The sequence below is a fragment of the Mirounga angustirostris genome, unplaced genomic scaffold (assembly GCF_029215605.1).
Source record: "Mirounga angustirostris isolate CCGP_5_RB_7025 unplaced genomic scaffold, mMirAng1.0.hap1 SCAF_14, whole genome shotgun sequence".
Taxonomy (NCBI): Eukaryota; Metazoa; Chordata; class Mammalia; order Carnivora; family Phocidae; genus Mirounga; species Mirounga angustirostris.
In genome coordinates, this window is record NW_026991722.1 from 84,437,575 (window position 1) to 84,462,548 (window position 24,974).

The 24,974-nt window shown below is 42.9% G+C and overlaps 1 protein-coding gene across 2 annotated transcripts in view; it reads left to right on the forward strand.

Annotated features, from left to right (window-relative positions):
* Nucleotides 1-3,044: 3,044 nt before the first annotated feature.
* The window catches only part of CORO1C (coronin 1C), a 77,737-nt gene continuing 55,807 nt past the window's right edge, over nt 3,045-24,974 (forward strand). The window contains exon 1 of one of the 2 annotated variants that reach the window (XM_045887456.3): nt 3,045-3,196. The gene's annotated coding sequence lies outside the window, so the exon portion shown is untranslated. Of the gene's footprint in view, nt 3,197-3,956; nt 4,101-24,974 lie in introns of those variants that run through there. The other variant, XM_054510477.2, reaches the window with a different exon arrangement.

A 24,974-nucleotide genomic window follows, 5' to 3' on the forward strand; every position in this document is an offset into this window, starting at 1 on the left:
TTCATCTAGCACACGTCTTAGGTCGCTTCAGAAACCACTGGCAAAAGATTCTAAAATCCAGCATCTCACCTAGACCGGAGTCCTTTCATTTAAGAGCCAGCTTGGGCAGAACTTGGGTAACTTCATTACCTTCAGGCTCACAAAGGCATTGCTGTGGATTCAAGAACAGGGAGATGTGGGGTTTTCTCCCAGCAAAGGGTTACACAATCTTCCTGCTATTTCTGGGAGTAGCAGCTCTAAGCTGACCACATTCAGGGCAGGTGTGGGGTGGGGTGGTGAGGTGGCCTTGTTTCTTGTGCAAGAATCACCACTCCCAACCCAGGAATTGAAACAGGCACCTGGAAGGCAGAGGCCTTGGGAACTTTCTTTCTCAGTGTATTCCGTGGTTGCTCTCTGGTGGTGTCATCTGGGGGAAATTGGTGTCATGGAAAATTTTGCTTCTAATTTCATCATTGAAAAAACTGGGGTAAGTGAATCAACAAGTTTTTCTTTTCTTTTTTTTTTAAAGATTTTATTTATTCATTTGACAGAGAGGGACACAGCGAGAGAGGGAACACAAGCAGGGGGAGTGGGAGAGGGAGAAGCAGGCTTCCCGCTGAGCAGGGAGCCCAACGCGGGGCTCGATCCCAGGACCCTGGGATCCTGACCTGAGCTGAAGGCAGACACTTAACGACTGAGCCACCCAGGCGCCCTGTGAATCAACAAGTTTTAAACATCTGCTGTGTGACAGACACTGGGCCGGATGCTTTGCTGTGCCTTAATTCATTGAATCTTAGACCCTTGAATCTTTAAAATCTACCCCGAAGTAAGCATTTGGATGAACCCCACTGTATAGATAAAGAGAGTAAGCCCAGAGAGGAGAAAATGACTTGCCCAAGGTCACACGGTGGGAGCTTGAAGAGGAGCTTGAAGGTAAGGCCAAGGCCACCAGGATCCATAGAGGCCGTTTAATGGAATGACTAATTGGCAGAAGGTGCAGATTCTGCCATTAGAGGGATGTGGGTTCTACCTTTAGCTCTGCCTGGCTCAAGTTGTGTGACCTTGAGCAATTAAATTAACTTCTTATTTTCTTCACCTTTATAGATGGGGATTAAGAATCATTTTTGTAGGGGCGCCTGGGTGGCTTGGTCAGTTAAGAATCTGCCTTTGGCTCAGGTCATGATTTTGGGGTCCTGGGATCGAGCCCCGAGTCATCTGTCCACCTGCTCAGTGGGGAGTCTGCTTCTCCCTCTGCCCCTCCCCTCAGCTCCTGCTCTCTCTCGTAAGAAAAAAGAATTGTTTTTGTAGCCACAGGATTGTTGGAGGAATTTCAGGAGATTTTGTGTTCAAAGCACTCAGTGCCTGACATACATAAGCGATGTTAAATGTTAACAATAATCTGTTCCCAAAGAGTAAGCCGGTTTGGTTCCCGGTTCCTTTGCAAAGCACTTGCATCAAACTTCATTTCCCCCAAACCACTCAGAACTCTGCTGCTAACAATGCCCTTGCTTCACTAAAAATAGGAATCATGATAACAGCCAATGGTTTTTGTGCATGGCCAAATGCCTGCCACTGCATCAGGTGCTTCACCAACTTCATCTCTCATTTAAACGACGTTAATAGCCAAGTCTTTCTGTGGAAGGGGTGCTCCTGTTAGTGGCTGCTTGAAGGCAAAACGAAACTCACCTCTCCACTTTGTTGAGGCCCAGCAGTAGCAGGATCAGGTACCACAGGTTGAGGGCTCATCACAAGTTAGTCACCCTGCCAAGTGCATTACTAAGCTCACGGAATCCTTCCAGGAGTGGCTGTTACAGTCCCTATTTTACTGATAAAGAAACTGAGGCCTAGAGATGATAGGTAAGTTGCTGTTAGAGCTCTTTTGGTTCAGGTGGGCCATAATTTACATAACACAGATTTCTGAGGCTAAGGCTTAAAATGAAAAATCACCCCCCCACCCCACCCCGTGAACAGCAAAGATGCCTTGCTTTGGGAAGTAACCAGCCCTAGGCGGGCCTGCTTTGTTCATTCAAATCCTCAGGTCCAGTTTCCTCAAATCTTGGTATTTCAGAACTTGGTATTTTCGAAAGGGGCTCGGGCTGGTAACAGGACAACTTCACGCTAAAGATCAGGAACGTCGGGCCCGAAGAGGTGAAGGGAACTGACCCAGGACACACAGTCTGACAGCAGCAAAGCTGGGACTCCGCTGCTCTTTGGCCTGGGCTGCCCGGCTTTGGAGCAAACGGGTGAGGGACTTTGGCCAGCACAAGGAGGGGAAGAACCCTCTTCCTCACCTGCGAAACGGGGTCAAGACGGGACCTCCCTGTGGAGTGCGTGTCCCACCCAGGGGCAGCCACCCGGTGCTAGGAATGCGACAATGGAAAGTGGAGGGAGGGCTGGAGCGCTAGCTGTCCCCGGAGGTGGTGGTGGGAGGGTGTGATGGGGAGCAGGGGCGGAACTTCGGATGGCAAAGGCGGGAGTTCGAGAATTCGGGAGATTTAAGGATTTAGATAGGCAGTGGGCGGGGCTTGTGATGCCGAGAATCGGGTTGGGGTCCGCGGGTGGGGCTTCTAGCAGCGGGGCGGGGTTTCGTGGCGCCGTTGGGCCAGTTCGGAAGCAATGGGAGGGGAGGCGGGCTTAGGGGGCCAGGAGGCCGGCTAAGGGTTTGGATGGGGCAGTGGGCGGGCTCAGAGGAGCTGATGTGCCGGTTTTGAGGGGCTCTGGAAGAATCTTTGAGGAGCGGGGCGATGTGGCCCTGCAGAGCCAAGCGGGTCAGTGGGCGGAGCTCTAAGAATGCCGCTCCCGGTTCTGAGGAGCAGCGGGCGTGGCTCCGGAGCGCCCGTGGGCGTGGCTCTCCGGCTAGTTGACTAGTGGGCGGTGCGTGTGCTTGGGTACCGCCTTCCTCCGTAGCCAACCGGCATCCCTCGGCGCGACCAGAGGGGGCGCTAACGAGAGCGGGGCACGGAACCAGGGGTGGGAAGCGGGCTTCCCCTCCAGGAAGTGGGCGTGGCGGGCCGCAGCCCGAGGGGCCCTTTGGTTGGGCGCGGTGCGGCGCGGGGGCGGGGCCTGCGTGCGGCGGCGGCGGCGGCGGCGGCTGCCCGCGCCCCTCCCCCGCGCGGCGCTCAGTGCCAGGCGGGAGGCGGCAGCGGTTAGAGGCTTCGCCGGGCTTTGCAGCGGGGACTTCGGCGGCGGCGGCGGCGCCTCAAGCACCTCGGCCCTGGTGAGCAGCGCGCGCCTGGCGGGACCGCTCGTGAGCGAGCCGGCGGGCCGACCGATCCTCTCGGCATGTGCCGGCGCCGGCTGACAGGAGCCGGCGGGGTGTGGAGCAGGGCCCGGTGAAGGGGAGTGGGCTGTGGTGGGCGCGCGCGGCGCGGACCCTTGGTCCGGGGTCCCCCTCCCCCGGCCGGTGTGCCGCGGGTTGGAGCAGGGGCTGCTGTCGGAGGTTCGGGACGGAACCGCTTGGCCTGGGGAGGGTGAACCGTGGTCCCTGTGGGGAGGAGGCTGCCCAGGGGAGGCTTTCGGGGGTTCAGACGCCTCTCGGCGGGGTGAGGAACCGCGGGTCGGGTGGGGCGGAGCTGCCCGAGGAAGGGTTTTAGGGGTTGGGGACCCGCCTGGCTGGGTGGGGTCTGGGGTGGGGAGGGGCTGTTCGGGGCTAGGGCGCCGAGCCCCCGGGCGCTGGGCCTGGGGGCGGGGTTTGGGCCGCCCCAGGGAGCCAGTGGGTCGGGGGTGGGGGGTGGGCAGGGGCCGGGCTCACGTGGGGCCAGGGCGAGCTGGGGCCCTGCGTGGGAGGGGCGAGGGCGGCGGTCCAGCCTGAGGGTGGCTGGCGGTGGGTGCGAGGCCAGCTCCGGGCCCTGAAGATCTAGCTCGGGGGTCGGGAAGGGCGGGGCGCGGCTAGAACTGGAGTAATGTGGGCGGGGGCGGCTTGGGAAGAGGGATGAGCCGGGCGGTGGGAGCGGCGGGCTGGGAGGGCCGGGACTGGAAGGGGGTTGGGAGAGGAAGAACGGAGCCGGAGCGCTGCAGGGTCCGGGGCCTGGAGCATCGGAGTGAACCCGGTGATTCCGAGGTGTGCTCCCCTGATAGCGGAGCAGCTGGCGAGGGACGCAGTCAAAAGGAGCGAGGTGCAGGTGGGGCTCCGCTGCGCCTAAATGACTGGGGGTGAGGTCGGCTGTAGAGGGTGAAATGCAGGAACCCAGCTCTGCCGCCTGTCCACACAGGCGCGCACACACCAACCCTCGGTCTCTCAAATGATTTGAATGTGTTGGGGGAAGTGGCAGGCTGCAAGGGAGAGCCGAGAAGAAAGGGGCTTCCTCTTGGAGGGAGGCGCTGGCCCTGCCGTCCTTTTTTGGGAGTATTCAAAGGGTTTTGATCGCTGGAAAAGGAAACGTAGGCTTTACTGCATCGTGGTTTAGAATCACATCCTATATTTGGCCTTAATGTTGGCTGCCCTTGTTTTGTGGTGTCTGAAGTACTTGCTCTACATGTTGGAAACGTGGGATTCAGTGTGGGAAGCAAATTGCAAGTTGTTCATCTCCCCCAGGATAGGAAGATACAAAGGCCCTTCTTTCCTGTAAGACATTTAAATAGAATTGAATGTAGTGCGTGTTTTTAAATTGGTACTGGGTGGCCAATGCCTTTACTTTTGGTCATAGTTATCACAAAATATTAGGCCCTTTTACCGCAGCCGTCCTGCCTGGGATTGCATTCTAAAACAGTACTGGTAGGGCTCTTAGTCACTCTATATAATAATGCATTTCATTGTCCTTATCTGGCAGAACTCTCTCCTGACACCAGGGCCTGGTAGAATAGACAAAAACATGATTAAGTATAAGCAGTTGCTTTGTACCGTCTGTTCATTTGTGAAGGCAAATAGATATGTTTATATAACTTCACTTTCTGCATTCCTGGTGAAACTGAAGAAATGGGAAAAAAATCTGTTTTGGACTTGATTTTGTATATAAAACTAACTTGAAGGTAATTTTTATTTTTTTATTTTTATTTTTTTGAGTGGAGTACATTTGAGTACATTTCAGAGACACTGTTAGGATGTGAAGTTTAGTAGTAACCCTTGGGTCTGAGAGGTTGCATAACTACTTGGGGGGGGGGATTAAAAAAAAAAAAGGGAATTATGTTGAATGTTAGGCGTCCATGATGTGCAATGTTTTGTGGTAGGGATAGTCATGTGTACTCAGGATTGAACAAAGATTGGTATAAAAGTAGGGTACACACCTTTTTGACAAATGCAGAATGTGCCTTGTCCATATTTGTTTTTGATTATTTGTGGAAGGTACATTGAAGCCTGATGAATTTTAATGGACACATAGCAGTGAACTATCACACTGCACGCAGTATTGAATTTTTCATGTTCATTTGTTACTTTGCCTGCAGATTGTGCTAATCAGCATTTATGGCTATTACTTTATGTAGTTCAGGATTAGATTCAGGGTGGCACATGGTACTTTTTAAACACTGTTGGATTTTTTGATTTACATTTTATGTTTAATGCACCTGTCACTTTTGGGATCCACTCCAGCCATGAGGAAGAGAGTCACTCCAATGTCTGTGAAATGGAATGTTCAAAAGGATAGATTATCAGTTCTCAGTTATGTAACTGGGAATGGCAGATTATTTCTTAATTCTTTGATTTGTCACAAATTGGTGCTTTAGAAACAGATTTTTTTTTTTAAGATTGTATTTACTTATTTGTCAGAGAGAGAGCCCAAGAAGGGGAACAGCAGGCCGAGGGAGAAGCAGGCTCCCCACCGAGCAGGAAGCTGGACTCAGGGTTCGATCCCTGGACCCCGGGATCATGACCTGAGCCGAAGGCAGGCGCTCAACTGACTGAGCCACCCAGGTGCCCCTAGAAACAGATATTATTAACTGGGCTGTTTTACCTTTGACTTTTTCAGAGGTGGAACAGTAATAAATTTGGGTGCCTCTTTCATATGCAGGGTGCAAATCCATGTTTGTTTTCCATTTGGTGACTTCCCTGTGTTATCCTATTTCTGAGTTATAAAAACTCTTTTTTGACACTTCTCTGTCTTTTTCAACTTAAGATGTCTTTCCTGTATTAAAACATGGAAATCTTCATGAATATTTCAGTATGACCTAGTACCTAGAATCAAGTAATAGAATCTCTCTGGGTTTTCTTTGCCCTAGTTTGGATTCTTTAGAATGAGTGAATAAGGCCCTATAATCCTTTTTGAGAGCTTATTTGTATTTCAGTAATGCATAATGGAATTTTTGTTTGTTTTATAACTGCTTTTTGAGATATAATTCACATACTATACAATTCATCCATGTAAAGTGTACAATTCAGCGGTTTTTATTATATTCACAGAATTGTGCAGTCATCACCGCAGTTTTAGAGCATGTTCATCAGTCCAAAAAGAAACCCCATACCCATTAGTGGTCCTCCAACCCCCTTATTCTCCTCCCTCCCCTGCCCTAGGCAGCCACTAATCTATTTTCTGTCTCTGTGGATTTGCCTGTTTTGGACTTTTCGTATAAATGGGATCATTCAATATGTGGTCTTTTGTGTCTGTTATTAAGTATAAGGGTTTTCAAGGTTTATTTATGTTGTAGAGCGTATCAGCACTATATTCTTCTTTAATGGTCGAATAATACTCCATTGTATGGATATACTGTGTTTTGTTTATCCATTCATCAGTTGATGGACATTTGGGTGTTTTCCCCTTTTGGCTGTTATACATAATGCTGCTATGAACATTCCTGTAAAAGTTTCTATGTGAACTTGTTTTCATTTCTCTTGGGACTTGCTGGGTCATATTGGTCACTCTGTTTTTAACTGTTAGAGGAACTGTCAGACTGTTTTCCAAAACAGCTGCATCATTTTACAGTTCCACCGGCATTGTATAAAGGTTTCAATTTCTCCACATCCTTGTCAACAGTGTTATTCTCTTACTTTGTGACTCTAGCCATCCTAGTGGGTGTGAATCAGTATCTCATTGTGGTTTTGATTTGCATTTCCCTGATGGCAAATGATGTCCAGCATCTTCTGAAGTAATTAGCAGACAGTTGTATATTTTCTCTGGAGAAATCTATTCAGATGCTTTTCTTATTTTTAAATTGGATTATCCATTTATTGTTATGAGTTATTTATACATTTTAGATTATATAGTATCTTTTTTTTTTTTTAAGATTTTTTTTATTTATTTGCGAGAGAGAGAATGAGAGATAGAGAGCATGAGAGGGAGGAGGGTCAGAGGGAGAAGCAGACTCCCTGCCGAGCAGGGAGCCTGATGCGGGACTCGATCCCGGGACTCCAGGATCATGACCTGAGCCGAAGGCAGTCGCTTAACCAACTGAGCCACCCAGGTGCCCTAGATTATATAGTATCTTATTAGGTGTATGATTTGTGAAATTTTTCTCCAATTCTGTGAGTTGCCTTTTCACTTTCTTGATGATGTCCTTTGAAGCACAAAAGTTTTTAATTTTGGTGAAGTCCAATTTATGAATAATGGAGTCAGTTGATAATGGAGTTAGAAGTTATTTAGACCTTGGGCACCTGGGTGGCTCAGTTGGTTAAGCGTCTGCCTTTGGCTCAGGTCATGGTCTCAGGGTCCTAGGATTGAGCCCCTCATCAGGCTCCCTGCTTAGCAGGGAGCCTGCTTCTCCCCGCCCCTATCCCTCTCTCTGCTTGTGCTCTCTTGCTCTCTCTCTCTCAAATAAATATCTTTAAAAAAAAAAAAGTTACTTAGACCTTAAATCACATCCTCATCAATATTTTGGTTCTATAAATTAAAAGCCAACTGTGAAAGGGTTAGGAAAAGATTTAAAATAGTTCTAGATCACAAAGGATTCATCAGGAACATGTCATTCCCCTGTTTAAATCCTCTGGTGGCTTTTCACCTCTTGTCTGTGGTTAAACTTCAGGCTTCTTCATGTGGTTGTGGATCAAGGTGTCTCTGATTTCAGCCAGCCTCATCTCTCACTACTCTCCTTGCTATGTTTTCATCTCTGTTGCCACTTCCTGAAACTTCCAGCCTTCAGATCTTGTGATGAATTTACTAATACCCGCCCCCCCCCCCATCTGCTGAATCCCACTTGTCCTTTGGGATCCTTCATGAAACCTTCCTCATCCCTGCAGGCAGACATTGTCCTTGTCATCACACATCAGACATTCATCACTATTGTCTGCTACGGGGAAATGGACCTGAACTTGAGCTTACTGTCTGAAAGGCGCCTTCCAAATAGAAGGCAGAATGTGAGAGAGAAGTTCTTATGGAAGGCAGACCAAGATTCCCTTGCTCACAGCTTGGTCTCAAGTGTCTTTTGGGTTATTTGCTGAATGAAGGATTATTGAAGTTAATTGGAAAGATCTTGAGGTCAGTGGGTTTCTCTGATGATTATTTACCTCTTTGTTGCCTGTGTTAAAGTAACATGAAATACAGGGGTGATTCCCCATCTGTTTTTCTGGTACCCAAGTCCAGCTCATGCCAAAAAATTGCTCAGATGTAAAACTGAGCGTTTGAAACATTTTCCTAAGGGCAGAACCTTCTCTTCCAGGTTCTTTCCCCCTAATGAACAGTGATGACTGGTGCACAGCCTTCTAAGTAGAACAGATGGCCAGGGAACATTTTTAGTTTGGTATGATTTAGCCACACCAAAGGCAGCAGGCCAGTCCTGATGGTACTGAGTCGGTCAGTCCTGGAACCACCCCTGTGTACACCTGATGACGGGTGTAAACTGGGTTTTCAGGGCACACACCTTCTTGCCTTTCATTCTTTGGTTCATGCTCTCTTGTTTCTCTCAGAGCGTCTGACTCTAGTAGTCTTTAGTTATGTTTTGTGCTCCTATGTTCACTCTTAATAGTTTCATTGAAAATACTCCAGTTAGCATTTTTTTTTTTTTTTTAAGATTTATTTATTTTAGAGAGAGAGAGAGTGCCAGACTGGGAGGGAGAGAGAGAACTTCAAGCAGACTCCATGCTGAGCATGGATCCTGATGTGGGGCTTGATCTCACGACCCCAAGATCATGACCTGAGCTGAAATCAAGAATTGGACACTCAACTGACTGAGCCACCCAAGCTCCCCCGGTTAGTATCTTGAGAATTAGGAGAGACCAGTTGGCCATTTGGGAACATTTCTTTTTTTGTGTGTTCATTGAAGTGGTTGGATTCTGATAAGGTAGTAAAGAAAAGAAAAATAAATTTCAAATTTCTTCATCCCTTTAGGCTCAATGAGCCATCCTACTTTATGCAGGTTCTTGCTCTAAGAGAGTCTTATATTTAGAGAAACTGAGGCAATAAAAGGCGCAGGCCTTTAGAGCTAGACTGAGCTGGGTTTCACTCTTGGCTCCACTTCTTAATAGCTGTGACTGCCAGTTATCCCACCTCCCTGAGCCTGCCTTCTCTTCTATAGTGTAGGGGTGCTAATGGTGCCTTGCTGGGCTATCGAGTAGACCATGAATAAATTTGTGTTCCCTCTGTCATCACTCTTAATGTCTGTTAATGAATGGAACTGGGGAAAATCAAAGGGACTAAGTTTAATACATTTTATTTCTGAAATTAGGCTATTAATGTATGGATTCTTACTCCCACCTCAGCATTTTAGACTTCAAATCAAAGTTGAATTACTGAAGAGGGGAAAAATGTCTAATTTTAGGTTAGGAGGATAACATTAAAGATGAGGCAGGGTTTTGTTTTGTTTTTGCCTTCTATCTGAATTAGAAATGTCTATTTAGGGCGCCTGGGTGGCTCAGTTGGTTAAACAACTGCCTTCGGCTCAAGTCATGATCCTGGAGTCCCGGGATCTAGGCCCGCATCGGGCTGCCTGCTCAGCAGGGAGTCTGCTTCTCCCTCTCCGGCTCCCCCCTCTTGTGCTCTCTCACTCTCTCTCTCAAATAAATCTTTAAAAAAAGAAAAAAGAAATGTCTATTTAGACAAGCTTCTCTTATTCAGGCCTCCGTTGTATTCAATCTATTTTAAGGAAAAATGTTTAGTTCCTGGACAAGATTGATACCTTTTAGGGTTTGGAAAGAGATTGCACTGCAGTGCTTGAGACCCTCATCTGGTTATAATGTGAATGGCAGTGTTGTGATAAACTAACATTCCGTGTGGGAAAGAGCCTTAGTAGCTACATGGGATGTTAAATTGGGCCTATTATTTAAAGTTCACATTAATAACAAAAATGGTTCCTCCTCTTTGCCACAGTAAAGAGAAATTAAGTCAAATTAATGCAGAGGTCAGTGAGAGAAAGTGGAATACAGATGGGTATAGGGAGGCTTATATTTTGTATGACTGAAGGCAATAATTTCACAATACATATCCTCCTCCTCTGGTCATGAAATTGCCTACATTAATTTTTTAAAAAATTATGAAAATGGATCATATATAGCACCAGTATCTTACTACTTTTTTAAGAATATATCATTTTAGGGTGTTCGGGAGATTATTTCTCAATTCCAGAGGTCCTCATTCTTTTTTTTTTTTTTAAGATTTTATTTATTTATTTGTCAGAGAGCGAGAGAGCAGAAGCAGGGGAAGCATCAGACAGAGGGAGAGGGAGAAGCAGGCTTCCCGCTGAGCAGAGAGCCCGATTCGCGTGGCTCGATCCCAGGAACCCGGGATCGTGACCTGAACCAAAGGCCAATGCTTAACTGACTGAGCCACCCGGGCGCCCCCAGAGGTCCTCATTCTTGACTATCCATGAGGATCAGCTGTAGACCTTTATAAATACATCTGCCTGGGCTTGTGCTCCCTGGTGATTCTGAATCAAGCCAGAGCGGAAAGTACCTTGTTGGTCTATTCCTCCTCTTAACGGTTGAAGAGACTACTGTCATAGGAACATGAGAGACTTGCCCAAGATCAGGAACTTAACTGTTCCATCCCTCTTCCCCCAACTGCCTTCCACCTCCTTCCATGTGTCTTGCGAAATTCATTTTTAGAGTTGGTTATGTTGATTTATAGTGTCTTGTGAATTTTTTTTTTTTTAAACAGTGTGAACCTGATGTACTTTCTTTTTTTAATCCTTGACCGAATGCACCAGTTCCCTCTTAACCTTCCACCACAGTCTTTCACCAGATTACTCACAGAGTTTGCCTCTTCAGTTTATCGCCGCTATCAGTAATTTGTACCAATGTTTGTGTCTTTTCTCAACATCTTTAGATTGTGCATGTATTTTATTTACACTATGAAGGTTGGTCCAGATTTTCAGGTTTTTTTAGGTGCATTTTTGGGGAACTTAAAAATACACTGAATCTCTTGGATAAGCCTTTGGTAGATTTGATTTCTTAGTTTTAACATAAAAAATCCCTTTTTATTTCCTCAATCTTATAATCTGACCATTAGTAAACGTGGTTGTAGGTGTTTATCTCAAAAGTTTCAAAGACCAATTAATATTGCAAAGGTGCCTTTGCATTGTGTCTTGCCAGAATAATCGGCACCATCAGGCCATATGCATATGAAAACGCTAATTTTGACAGGAGCAGCATGCTGCGTACTGGAACTACACAGATTGTAACAGGCGTAGTGAAAACTCTTTAGGATTAGCAGAAGTTGTTCACAGCTTCACAGTATGGTCATTCTGGCTCCAGGGGACCAAGACAGACTGGGAATCTGGGCACAGGGCAGTTTGGTGCAAGAGCCTTCTTTGCCCCATTATGGAGTCAGATGCGTGTCCCCATATTCTGGGAACTGCTGAGGTATTCATCCTGAATGAACAGAGATGTAGTTTTTCAGTTTTGTGAAAGGCCATAAACACATGTGGGAAAGGAAGTGTTGGGAGAGTGCAGCCTTTGAGGGGGTATTTTCCACTCTTTATATTATAGGGCTTCTTGACAGAATTCACAAAGCACCTCCTCCTTAGGACAAATGTTTAATCACCATTGTTTGCTTACTTCATATGAAAGATACTTAAATTCCTTTCCATAATGGTCAAGCATTCTTTTCTAGTTAAAGATTCTAATTCCTTTCATTCTTAGGAACTTAAAGAATTGAGTCTGACTTACAAATATAAAAACTCAGATGCTGTGTGCGTGTGACCGAGAAACACATGTAAACTTGGGCTGTCCTCTCCCTTAAGCGGAAGGATTTATGGGGAGACCCGTCACTTTAGAAGCTAGGTGGTGAATTAATTTTGTGGTTAGCAGTGTCTTTAGCTTGACATTGTCATCCTAGTTTTTCTTGGCAAGCAAGAGAGGGGTCTCAGCCAACGAGTGCCGGCCGTAGCTCTTTCGGGTGGTATTTAATGCGATGCATGTTGTCTGTTTTAGAAATAGAGTAATCTTAGGCTTTCTCTCTTATCCGAGCCATTGCTGCTTCACAGTGCTGCTGTAGGAAAAGATAAGTTAGAAGTTTTTGGTTCTTTTAGTACTCTGAGAGTGTCATTTTGTTCTTACACTGCATAGAGATACCTGGCATGCAACTGGGCTGAAATTGTCAAGTGAAACAAATAATATGTGTCACCTGCAAGGGATGGTTGTGAAGCATGTGGTTTTCTAAGACTGAATGGTTGAGAGCCCAGATACGGTTTCTGTTTTGCAGGCACTGTGTACATTCAGTCCTCAACCCAGAGTTGTGTTCCAAAGGGGAACTCCGATGGCATTTATGGTCTAGATTCAGTATTATAGGTGGTGGGTAAGTTCCCAGCCGAGACTGAAGAAATCTGTTTAATTCGCAGCACAGGTTTTTCACCTTTTAATGGTGATAGTGGAGTCCTGTGAAACAGAGGAAAGGAACCATGTTCTACCCCCACCAGCCTATGCTGGCATCTGGTGGCCTCCTGCCCCGGCAGCCCTCCACAGGCTTCATCCTCCTTTCTTCATTTGAAGCCTCGACTCCCCCTGGTTAAGCTGATCTCCTTCAAAACAGTAAAGCAAATGGTTCAAATTCATTTCTACTAATGTGTTCCTGGATGGCCACAGTCACTACTAGGCTACCACTGTTAATCAATGTTAGGTTGACTATGGGCTTTAATTATATTATTTTCCTCACATCCCTTTACCCTTTCAGAGGTACAATATTAATATTTTTATTGTTATTGTTAATTTTTTTTTTTTTTTTAAAGAGAGTGTGGAGCGGGGAGAGAGAGAATCTTAAGCATGTTCCACACTGAGCGCAGAGCCAGACTCGGGGCTTGATCTCACGACCCTGAGATCATGACCTGAGCTGAAATGAAGAGTCAGACACTTAACCAACTGAACCACGCAGGCACCCCAATATTAATACTTTTAAAAAGGAATATTCCTATTAATAGATCATCTCTCTGAAATTTTGGCATTCAGTCAGTGCAACAAGGTTTCAAGGGGAAAGTTGGACTAAGGCATGTGGGATCAGGGAGAGCCCATATAGAGAGGCTAGCTCTGATACCTGGAATCAGGAAGAAGCTTTGCCTGCTTTTGAAAGGTTCTTCCTGTTACCTCTAAAACACTTAATCTGCTAAGTTTTTTTTTTTTTTTTCCTGAAATATTCATGATCCCTTTTTCTTTCTCTTTCCTTTTGGAAACCACTCTTGAAAGGGTATTAAGTTTTAGCAATGACTTGGTTTTTCTGACCTTTGAGAAGTGGATCAGGGCAGGGTAATGTCTGTAAATTGGGTCGGCTTGTACTGGCCAGAGCTAGGCACTGGTCTCTATATTTCTAGTCCCTTATAAACTCTTACCAAAAAGCCCCTTCAAACAGTGAGAAATAATTGACCTCTCTTTTTTGTTGTTGCCCCTTTGAAGGGTTTGGATTGTCCAGTTTCCAAGAACTCATTCAAACATTTTTATGTATTAAGTATTTTATTTGCTTTTAAAATGTGTAATAGTTTAAAAAATGTTACAAGCTTCCTGTAGCCCTCAAGTGTATAACTCCTTTTTTTTTTTTAAGTAGTATCTACGCCTAATGTGGGGCTCAAACTTATAACCCTGAGATCAAGAGTCGTGTCTCTGCCAACAGAGCCGTCCAGGTGCCCCTCACGTGTATAATTCTCGATACTGAATTCCATGTGGGGACTGAGCTCTGTGGGAGTTGAGAGGACAAGGTGTTGGAGAGTCAGTATTTATGGGACATGGGGTTGAGGCCCTAAGGGTGTATAAAATAGCACTAGGCTGATTTGGAACAGGTGTAATAGAGGAGGAGGAGTGTAAGATGGATAGAGGAAATGGCCAGATTGTGGGAAGTCATGGTAATAGAATATATATCCTATGTATGTAAAATATAAATATAGTTTAGATATGGAGTTACAAAGGTAAATGAAAATGTAATTTGTGGGTGTCACTAGTGCTAATGATTTCTCTGCTAATATGAATTATATTTTGGGTTAAATGAATAGAAATTTAAAAATAAATATCTGTATGGAATTATTTTTCAGTTTGTGAAAGTAAACACTAATACCACTATCTTTCACATTCCTTAAAGGCAGAGAATAGCCTACATTTTCTGTGCCTCCATTCCCAGCATGCTGCCTGGCACACAGTAGGTGTCCAGTAAATGTTAGTTGAATAATTGAATTTCAGTTTTACGTGATACACTTGTGATAGAGATGGTCAGTCTTCCCATTTTACTAGAAGATGAAAGTAATGAAGGGGATGTTTTCTGTGGTGTGGAAGGTTTACTAATTGTAAACATTTGCTTATTAAATTATTTAATGGTAATCCAACCCCATAATTTTCATTATAAATACTGTAAGCAAAGTGTGTGTGTTTATGTACATGTTTATTGAAACATGTTTTATTTGCAAAGCACGTTTTGGAGCTCTGGTTATTTAGAGCATGAATTCTGATGAAAAACGGTGACATTACATATTGGTACTTCATTGCAAATTTACTTAACTGACTTCTTGAATAAGTTGAAAATATTGGTAGCTTGGGGGTTTTAGGTCTTTGTTTTGTAATTTGGTTAGCAGCTTTGATGAAGCAATTGAAGTAACATCCCAGTGGAAGCATGCTTTCATCTTGTGAGTTTTTGATGAGATATGAGAAGAACCATAATTTGTATCAAGATGAGGATTTGAAGTTAAGGGAGACATGGAAAAAATTGAGCTTCCCTTTCCTGTCTTTCTCCTCTCAAGTTTCTTATCCTTTAAGGCACTGACTGCCTGTTAAGTGGATCCTGAGGGGCCTTCAGGCCAGCCCCAGGGGAATCACAGAACAGCTATCAGCCCTTTTCAGGGGCTCCTGGGCTCCAGGGTTTTAATGTGTTTGCCTTCATTTGACTTGAGAAATTGACAAGAACTGGGTAAATTAAGATAGGGCAAATCGTGTACTATTCCAACTGTTGAATCATTTGGGGGTTCATTTGTTCATTTTTTTGAAAAAGATTGTTATTTATTTGAACAGAGAGAGAGCACACAAGCAGGGGGAGCGGCAGAGGGAGAGGGAGAAGCAGGCTTCCCGCTGAGCAGGGAGCCCGACGCAGGACTCGATCCCAGGACCCTGGGATCATGACCCAGGCCAAAGGCAGACACGTAACTGAGGCACCCAGGTGCCCTCATTTGTGCATTATTAAAATTTGAAAAACCATAGGCTTTGGTTTATATTGTATTAGTGATGCGTGATCACAAAAAAATTTGTTTTGTAATTGTGATATGTGATCACAAAGAATTGTTTTGTAGTTGTGATAAGTGATCATATCGTAAGAACTGTTCTGTAGGGGCGCCTGGATGGCTCAGTTGGTAGAGCATATGACTCTCTCTCTTTTTTTTTTTTTTTTAATAGAGCGAGGGTGAGAGAGGGCGTGCCCACACAGGGAGGTGGGGAGGAAGGGGGGAGAGAGAATCTTAGGCAGCAACACACCCAGCAGGAAGCCTGCTGTGGCTCAGTCTCACAACTCTCAGATCATGACCTGAGCAGGAATCGAGTCAGACGCTTAACTGATTGAGCCACCTAGGCGTCCAGAGCAGTTGACTCTTGTTCTCATAGTCATGAGTTCAAACAGCACATTGAGCACTGAGCCTACCTTTAAAAAAAAAAGTTTTGTGATTGCATGTGTGTGTGTGTGTGTGTGTATTTCTGGCAGGTTTTAGAGATTACTACTAACTATAAATGTAGGTTTTTTTGCTTGTCTCTTATAAATGCAGTCTTTTAAAAGAGTATTAGGGATGGGAAGCCCCCTGATCTTTATGCTAGTTTTCTACCCAAAATGCTTTAAAGAGGATTCTTCTTACTTTCTTTTGAGGATTCCTCCTACTTTCTTTTGAGGCATATGGCATTTCTCTTCTAGTTCTATTATGCAGTCCAGTTAATTTAACATAAAGAATTGACTGTGATTTTCTTTTCAAATCTTCATACAGTTTGGAAGGAAAATAGATTTGGGGGTTGTGTTATAGTTTTGCCAGCTAAGGCTACTCAACGCTTCTTGTAATAGAATATTCACTCCCAAAATACTTAGCCCAACTGTTTCCTCCTCAAAGAGGGCTTTATTTGTTTGTCTCACTTCCCTGGAGGTATTTTCATTTTATTGGTGAAATGGGATGTATAATGTTTTTTCCTCAAGAACTGAGGTCTTTGGAAGGTAGTGGGTGGTGGGAAAGTATTTATTTGCTAGTAACTGCATTTTCCTCAGTGAAGTTACACCTTCCTGTTTCTTGTACTTTGTTGTAGATATTGATATTCTGTGGGGTTTTTGTCCCCTACTCCTTTTGAAGAGAGGTGTGCAGATAAGGAAATAGTTTGTATTTTTACCAAAAAGGATCAGACAAAATGATTTGCCCTAAGGTGGTAAGATTTTAAGAGTTATACTTTCCTATTTCTATAGAATGTCTGAAAATTCTGGAGACATAGATTTATATTTAAATAGTGTTAATTTCATTTTGAAATTGCATGCTCAATATGTTTACCTTCAAGCTCTGGGTATGTTTGTGGGCAGAGTACCTTAATTTTAAAGCCATGACTCCAGTTATTAATCTGAAAAGGGACAATAAGTAATTTGAATTTTTTCCCTATTTTTTTCTCTGTTCAAACACCCTACTTGTAGAGAGAAGGCTTTTTTTTTTTTTTTTTTTTTAAGGTTTTATTTATCTGTCAGAACAAGCAGGGGGAGAAACAGGCAGAGGGAGAAGCAGGCTCCCCGCTGAGCAAGGAGGCTGGTGCGGGACTCGATCCCAGGACCTTGGGATCATGACTTGAGCCGAAGGCAGATTCTTAACCAACTGAGCCACCTAGGCATCCCGAGAGAAGGCTCTTTGAAGCTACTACTAAGAGGTGGTTCTTTGCCCTGGCTCTTGACTCCTCTGTGTGCACTTCTGCATCCCAGCATTTGTCACAGCAGCACTTTAATGTTAGTGTGAATATTTGATTATGATGTGTGTCTTCCAGCAGATCGTAAGCTGCATGAGAGCTAGGGCTGGGTCTCCTTGCTCAGCATTGTGTCTGCCATGTCTAGCATGATGCCAAGCACATGATCAAAGCTCAATAAATATTTGAATAAATGAATGATGAATGACAAGGATTAAAGATCTACTCAGCATTCACAGTTGAGTGTATGTGTTGTATGTATAACCCTGTGAGTGCTAGTAACTGAGTTCTCAGTGAATTGTGTGTCTTTTATTAGAGGGTTGTGGACTGGATCCCAATGAAATAAGCATTTCGTATCGATTTGTAGGCTTCAGATTACAATAGGATCCCTAGAATAATAACATGGTAGTTGCCCATTTTGTAGATGAAGAAACCAACAGCCGTAAGACAAAAATGATTTAGTGGTTAAGTAACTGTCAGGATAAACTTGTGTCTTGCATCTAAGCCAGAGTTTTCCCACTCTATCTCACTGTTCCCTTGAAACATTGTTAGGAGTATATGTTTAGTCACTGCCCAGGGTACAGGGTATTAAAAAGGGAAGACAGATTCTTCAGTGAAAGGTGATTACTTTGTTTTTTGACATTGCTAGCTTTGCCTATGACTACCCTTATGAAGGTCTTCATAAAAATGTCTTTTAAAAACCCTCAAAAGATCCGGGAATCCAGTAATTTCATTTCCTGGTACAAGTTTAGTGGCAAAGAATTATTAAAATTTTATTACAGGAGTAACTCCGTTTGACTTAGTGGGAGAAACAGACTTAGCAAGTTTGAACAGTCATACAGTGTGCTTTTTACCAGTTGTTGATAAGAGAAGTAGGTCATAGGTATAGAGAGTATTTCAAAACACATACATCATTAATTTTTAAGTGAGCTTGCTGGGTCAGTCATGTCTGTAAAAGTTCTGTAGTTGCTTTGAGAACTCTTGGGGTTAATTGGGCTCTTTGATGAGAAGAGTTTCAGCTTCTGAGACTAGTCTCCTGTGGTACCCTTGAGGGAGATGGTGCAGCCTCTGAATCCGATCCACAGTGTTCTCCGGGCAGGTAGTGCCTGCCTCTCCGGCTCTGTGAGGGAGGTTTCTTACGCAATTCTTTTTCAAAGCTCCAGGGCTGGGGAGAGGTGATTGTGTTTATGAAGATGCTGGTGATAAGCAGCAAATTGGGAGAATATGAGGGATAGTAAACACATCATCCTTGCACATGATCATAGGAAAAAAATCTCTTATTTTGATAGTGCAGTAACAAAAATATATTTCTGTCATTGAAGAGCCAGAGAGGACCCCTAAAACCTTATGACTCATGTTTTAGCACCTGTAAAATTTCTGTAATGTCATTATTATTTATTATAAGTAAGTTACAGGCCCTGTTAGGGCATCTTTTAGTTGATAAAGGGTCTCTAATTCAAGTGTGAGAGTTAATTTGAAGATTTTTATTTTTTGCATTTAGGATCTTTTTTTTTTTTTTTTAAAGATTTTATTTATTTATTTGAGACAAAGAATGAGAGAGAGAGAGCACAGGAGAGGGGATAGGGTCAGAGGGAGAAGCAGACTCCCTGCCGAGCAGGGAGCCCTACGTGGGACTCGATCCCAGGACTCCAGGATCACGACCCGAGCCGAAAGCAGTCGCTTAACCAACTGAGCCACCCAGGCGCCCTGCATTTAGGATCTTTATATGTTGCTATTTTGCTGCTCATATGCTGATTTCATTTTTAAAATTTTGGCTTTATTGAGCTATAGTTGACATGAAATTGTGAGATGTTTGAAGTGTACCTTGTGATTTGATTTATGTTTTATAGCTCATTTCATTTCTCATCAGACTTCATTTTTAGCATTTTCATAGCTTCGCATTCTACTCCAAATCATCAGTGTTTATGTCACCATCAGGAATCTCTAGCTTCTCTCTGTAACAGGTTCGTAAAATGACTACAAAATTGCAAAAGGTAAAAAGTAAGAGTTCTTTTCTTAGAAAGCTTTAAAAAGTATAAACCTGTTAGAAATTGTCCTTGATATATGGATTTCTAGCTTTTTATTCATGTCCTTTTGTGCTGTTCTCTTAGACCAGAGAGTGCATAGCCGTCTGGCATTAAGCCTAAGGATTTTCGATCAGAAGTAAAGATTTGCTTCCTTTGGCATGTTTAATGCTGTTTGTCTCTCTGTTTTGAGTGTTTACAACCAGTTTCTATATTTTATAAAATGTGAGCAAAATGCAATTTCATATTTAAAAATTGCACAAACAGGCCAAGTGGAACTGTGAACTGTCGAGGCAGCACCCCCACAAAAGAGCTCTGAGTGGCATATTGGCTGACGTGGGAAAGCCAAATTGTATGTATGATGGGGAGTTTATCATTGAAAAAGTATGAAAGTTCAGGGGGTGGAAAGTTGAACTGCCCTGTACTTTGTGGTTCAAGGTCGTTGTCTCTCTTTAGAAGTCTTTTATCTTTGGGCAAGTCACATAATGTTTCTGTGCCGAAAATGAAGGGCCTGGAATTGATGAGCTTTGGAACCTTTTCCACTCCAGGCTTCTGTGAGGACTGAGCCTGGATGCTTCTTGGTGGATCTTACTTGTGTTTTCTTTTTTTTCATTCCTGGAAAGATTTAAAAACTAAAATGATAATGGGTCATTGAATCGAAACAAAGTACATTTATAATTGATGCCTCCTTCTTGGTATCTTGCCTGTTACTTGGATGAATAATGGTAATGGGATGAAACTACTTGGAAGGCAGGAATGAGGGTGAACTCCCTCCCCTCTTTGTTCTTACCATTCTCGATGTCATAATAAATTGAATCAGTATCAAGACTGTTCCATACTTGCAGTCAGTTGTCTTAAGTGGTCAGCTATTTTTCTAGGAAAAAAAAAAACCATTTTTTTCCCAGCACCTACATGTCATTAGTGGAGTCCACATCTCTTTCAGCCATAGCTGCTGTGTATGAGGTCTTTGGTGTATCTGACTTTCTGTTGTGCTTTATAAGAAATGTTGCATGTGGTCTTTTTTCTTCATTTTTAAAACAACTTCTATTAAAGTAGGTAAATTAGGCATATTTTTTCTTGGAATGTGTCACATATGAATCTGTTAATTAAGGAATTGGCTGCAGTTAAAATGATTTGTTAGATGAATTGGAGTGTCACTGGTAGATTTTATTTAAGAGAATTCAAAACAGCTCAGCCATCTCATATCCAGAAATGATGAATGTTGAATTTTTGTATTTAATCATAGCACCTCCCGTATTTGCTTTGGGTGTCGGCTCTCTTGTGAATGTGTATTCTTCATAGGCTTAACATATTCCATTTTCAGCTTCCTAAAAGCAATCTTAACTGTTCGTATTGCCATTTAAATAGCTGGTTTTAGGACATTTGTTTCCTCATCCACAATCTTACCTGTCATTTTCTTTCAAATAATGCATCCGATCTCTCCCACATTGAAAAGTGCCTGCCATTAAAGCAACAACTTAGAGGGAACATGTTCTTTCCCTGTTGGGACATTCTGGAGTCTTCCTGCAGTTGCTGCTGGCAAGGGAACACTCTGTGAGCACTGGAGTAATTGATGCTCTGGAATAGTCTCAGCAAATGTGCTGGGCAGGATTTTGCTACCAGTAGGGGTTTTCCTGTATGTGTTCCTAGCAGGATGTGTTTCCTTTCATATGAACTATAGAAATACATCTGCTGGAATCTTTAAACAGGTAACTTCTCAATAAACAGGAAAATGTCAAAATTGTGGTCATTTTTTATGAGATTGATGGAAGTAGACAGAGAAGAGAGAAAATGTAGTAACATTTACTCAGGTGTTTTGAGTGTATTTTATTTGGTACCATTACAGTATAAACACCCTGTCTTGTCTACGTTTTTTCGTCCTAACACATTTCTTGTATGACCTATGAAATAAATTTTCTAGGTATAACTTGGCAGTACCTTAAGACTTTACACTCTCCTAGAGGTTGAGGATTATTAACTGACTGTAATATGCGAGTTGTATTCTGAGTATGATTTTTTACAGACTTTCCTCTGACACTTGTAAGTTTGGGGCACCTGGCTGGCTCAGTCGGTAGAGGATGCAACTCTTGATCTCAGGGTTGTGAGTTCAAGTCCCATGTTGGGTATGGAGATTACTTTTAAAAATAAAATCTTTAAAAGAAAATAAGTCCCTAAACCATAGAGATAGACCTTATTTTTTTTTTAAGAATTTTTATTTATTTATCTTGACAGAGAGACAGGGGACACAAGCCGGGGGAGTGGGAGAGGGAGAAGCAGGCTTCCCGCCGAGCAGGGAGCCCGATGTGGGGCTCGATCCCAGGACCCTGGGATCATGACCTGAGCCAAAGGCAGACGCTTAATGACTGAGCCACCCAGGCGCGCCGAGATAGACTGACTGACTTTCTTTCTTTCTTTCTTTCTTTCTTTCTTTCTTTCTTTCTTTCTTTCTTTCTCTCTCTCTCTCTCTCTTTCCTTTCTTTCTTTCTTCCTTTCTTTCTTTCTTTCTTTCTTTCTTTCTTTCTTTCTTTCTTTCTTTCTTTCATTTTATTTTATTTATTTGGCAGAGAGAGAGAGACAGCTAGAGAGGGAACACAAGCAGGGGGAGTGAGAGAGGGAGAAGCAGGCTTCCCGCCGAGCAGGGAGCCCGATGTGGGGCTCGATCCCAGGACCCTGGGACCATGACCTGAGCCGAAGGCAGACGCTTAATGACTGAGCCACCCAGGCGCGCCGAGATAGACTGACTTTCTTTCTTTCTTTCTTTCTTTCTTTCTTTCTTTCTTTCTTTCTTTCTTTCTTTCTTTCTTTCTTTCTTTCTTTCTTTCTTTCTTTTCTTTCTTTCTTTTCTTTCTTTCTTTCATTTCATTTCATTTTATTTTATTTATTTGGCAGAGAGAGAGAGACAGCTAGAGAGGGAACACAAGCAGGGGGAGTGAGAGAGGGAGAAGCAGGCTTCCCGCCGAGCGGGGAGCCCGATGCGGGGCTCGATCCCAGGACCCTGGGATCATGACCTGAGCCGAAGGCAGACGCTTAACGACTGAGCCACCCAGGCGCCCCGAGATAGACTTTATTTTTAACAGCTTGTTCTTATATAGATGATCACTTAACATGTAAAGAAAATTTTTTTTTGTTTCCTTAGATGAGCTGTTAAGTATTGTGAATGTCAATAGTCAGCTTTTAGGTTTTATTTGAAGCAAAAACAGGAGTATATTATCAACTCATTAGAAATCTTTGTGGAAATGTACATTTGTGCAGCCATTATGGAGGGTCCTCAAAAGATTAAAATTACCTTATGATCCAGCAGTTCCACTTCTGGGTGTTTATCCAAAGGAAATGAAATCACTAACTTGAAAAGGCCTATGTACCCTCATGTTCATTATAGCATTATTTACAATAGCAAGAATTGGAAACAACCTGTGTCCTTCAACAGATGAATTGATAAAGATGTTGTGGTATGTGTATATGTATATATGTGTGTGTGTATGTGTGTGTATATATATATACACACATACCACATCTTTTCAATTCATCTGTTGAATATATATATGTATATAATGTATGTATGCATATAAATATGTATGTGTATGCATATATGATAGAATATTGTTCAGTCATAAAAAGAAATTCTGCCATCTGTGACAACACGGATGGATCTTGAGGGTATTATGCTAAGTGAAATGAGTCAGACAGAGAAATACTGTATGATATCACTTACATGTTTTTTTTTTTTTAAGATTTATTTATTTTAGAGAGTGTGTGCACACGGGGGGGCGGGGGGGGGAGAATCTTAAGCAGACTCCCCGCTGAGCACAGAGCCTAACATGGGGCTTGATCTCACGACCCTGAGATCTTGACCTAAGCTGAGATCAAGAAGCGGACGCCTAACTGAGATGGGAGCCACCCAGATGCCCCACTTTTAACAACAACAACAAAAACAAACGAACAAACAAAAAAAACCCAGAACAGAACTTAGAAACAGAACAGTGATTGCCAGAAGTTGGGGGACTGGGGTGGATGAAATGGGTGAAGGTGATCAAAAAGTACAGACTTGCAATTATAAGATAAGTAAGTCTTGGGGATATAAAGTGCAGCCTGGCAACCACAGGAAAGATTTAAAAAATTAAAAAAAAAATGTATTATGATAGTCACTGGACAGTCAAAACCTAACCCTAACTCTTTCCTGTCCTTCAGTATTACTTGGGGACTTGGGCAGTAGAGATGACTGCCCATGTTTCTAAAGTAGGGGTTTCAGGGGCACCTGAGTGGCTCAGTCACTTAAGCGTCTGCCTTCAGCCCAGGTCATGATCCTGGGGTGCTGGGATCGAGTCCTGTGTTGGGCTCCCTGCTCAGCAGGGAGTCTCCTTCTCCGTCTGCCCTTCCCCCCGTTCGTGATCTCTCTCTCACGCGCTCTCTCTCAAATAAATAAATAAATCTTTAAAAATAAAATAAAGTAGGTGTTTCAACTAAATCCCAGAGAGAGCATTTCATAGTTGAGCTTCTGCTCTCAATGTGTTCTCACATTGTCTTTCAAAGACATCACTTTTTATTACAATGAAAACCATTTTGGGAAGTCCCAGTCTTGTTAGATTTGTGGGTAGAATGATAACTTTCATATTATAAGGCCTTAAGTAAGGTTTGTAATTCCTACATTTTGTGGAAATTAAAAACCACGTTGCATTTTCTCACATCTAAAGTCAATTTATTTTGAAATTTGTAAACATTTCTTTCTTTGATTTGCTTAATGAATGACTTACTGCTACATCTTCTCCCTCTACTGATGCTGCTGATCCTACAATTGCAAAGAAAAGGCCATACGCATTTTTAAGAGTTTGTACTTGAAAGACCTAATGAGCAGGCAACTTCTCCAAGGTTGGACTCTGACAAGAAATTTAAAATTATACCTAGTATTTCCTTGGACTTTGTGTCTGTTGTATTAGTTTAAGATTTTTTCATTTATTCTTTTTAATTTAATTGAAAATTAGATTTCTTTATAAAGTGTTTTAGTTTTGGGGGATACTTTAGTTGTATAATTTAGGATAAGATTATTTAACAAAAGAATTCCTAAGGTTGGATGATATGACATCTTAATTTGGAAATTCATAGCTGAGCAGTTAAAAAAACAGTGAAACACTAATGCCATTTGATAATGCAGGGGAGTTGAGAAGTTGAGATAGATCTTATTTTTTTCCTTTGGGGGGAAATAGAAATGTAGTAAATACTGTGCTAAGGTAGGAGAACATAAAATTTTGTAAAGGGTCCATGATAACTGATGCTAGTTATCTTGCGTGAAGTTATACTCTTGGCCCATAATCAGTAGGGAATTGATTAGCTCTCTTCCCCTCAGGTAGAGAAACCTATTAGGGGACTCTTCAATAATAATGGCTAACATTTATTGGACAGTGCTTACTATGCTTCAGAGTCTATGCTAGGTACTTTGCAGATATTTTTAAAAACAGCTTTGTTGAGATACACAGTTGATCCTTGAACAACATGGAGGTTAGGGGCACTGACTCCTTGTGCAGTCAAAAATCTGTATATAACTTTTGACTCCCCAAAAACTTAGTATTAACAGCCTACTGTTGACTAGAAGCCTTACCGATAATATAAACAGTCAATTAACACATATTTTATATGTTAAATGTTATATTCTGTATTCTTACAGTAGATAAGCTAGAGAAAAGAAAGTGTTACTGAGAAAATTATAAGGAAGAGGAAGTACATTTACAGTCCTGTACTGTATTTATTGAAAAAAATCTGCAAGTGCACCCATGCAGTTGAAACCCATGTTGTTCAAGGGTCAG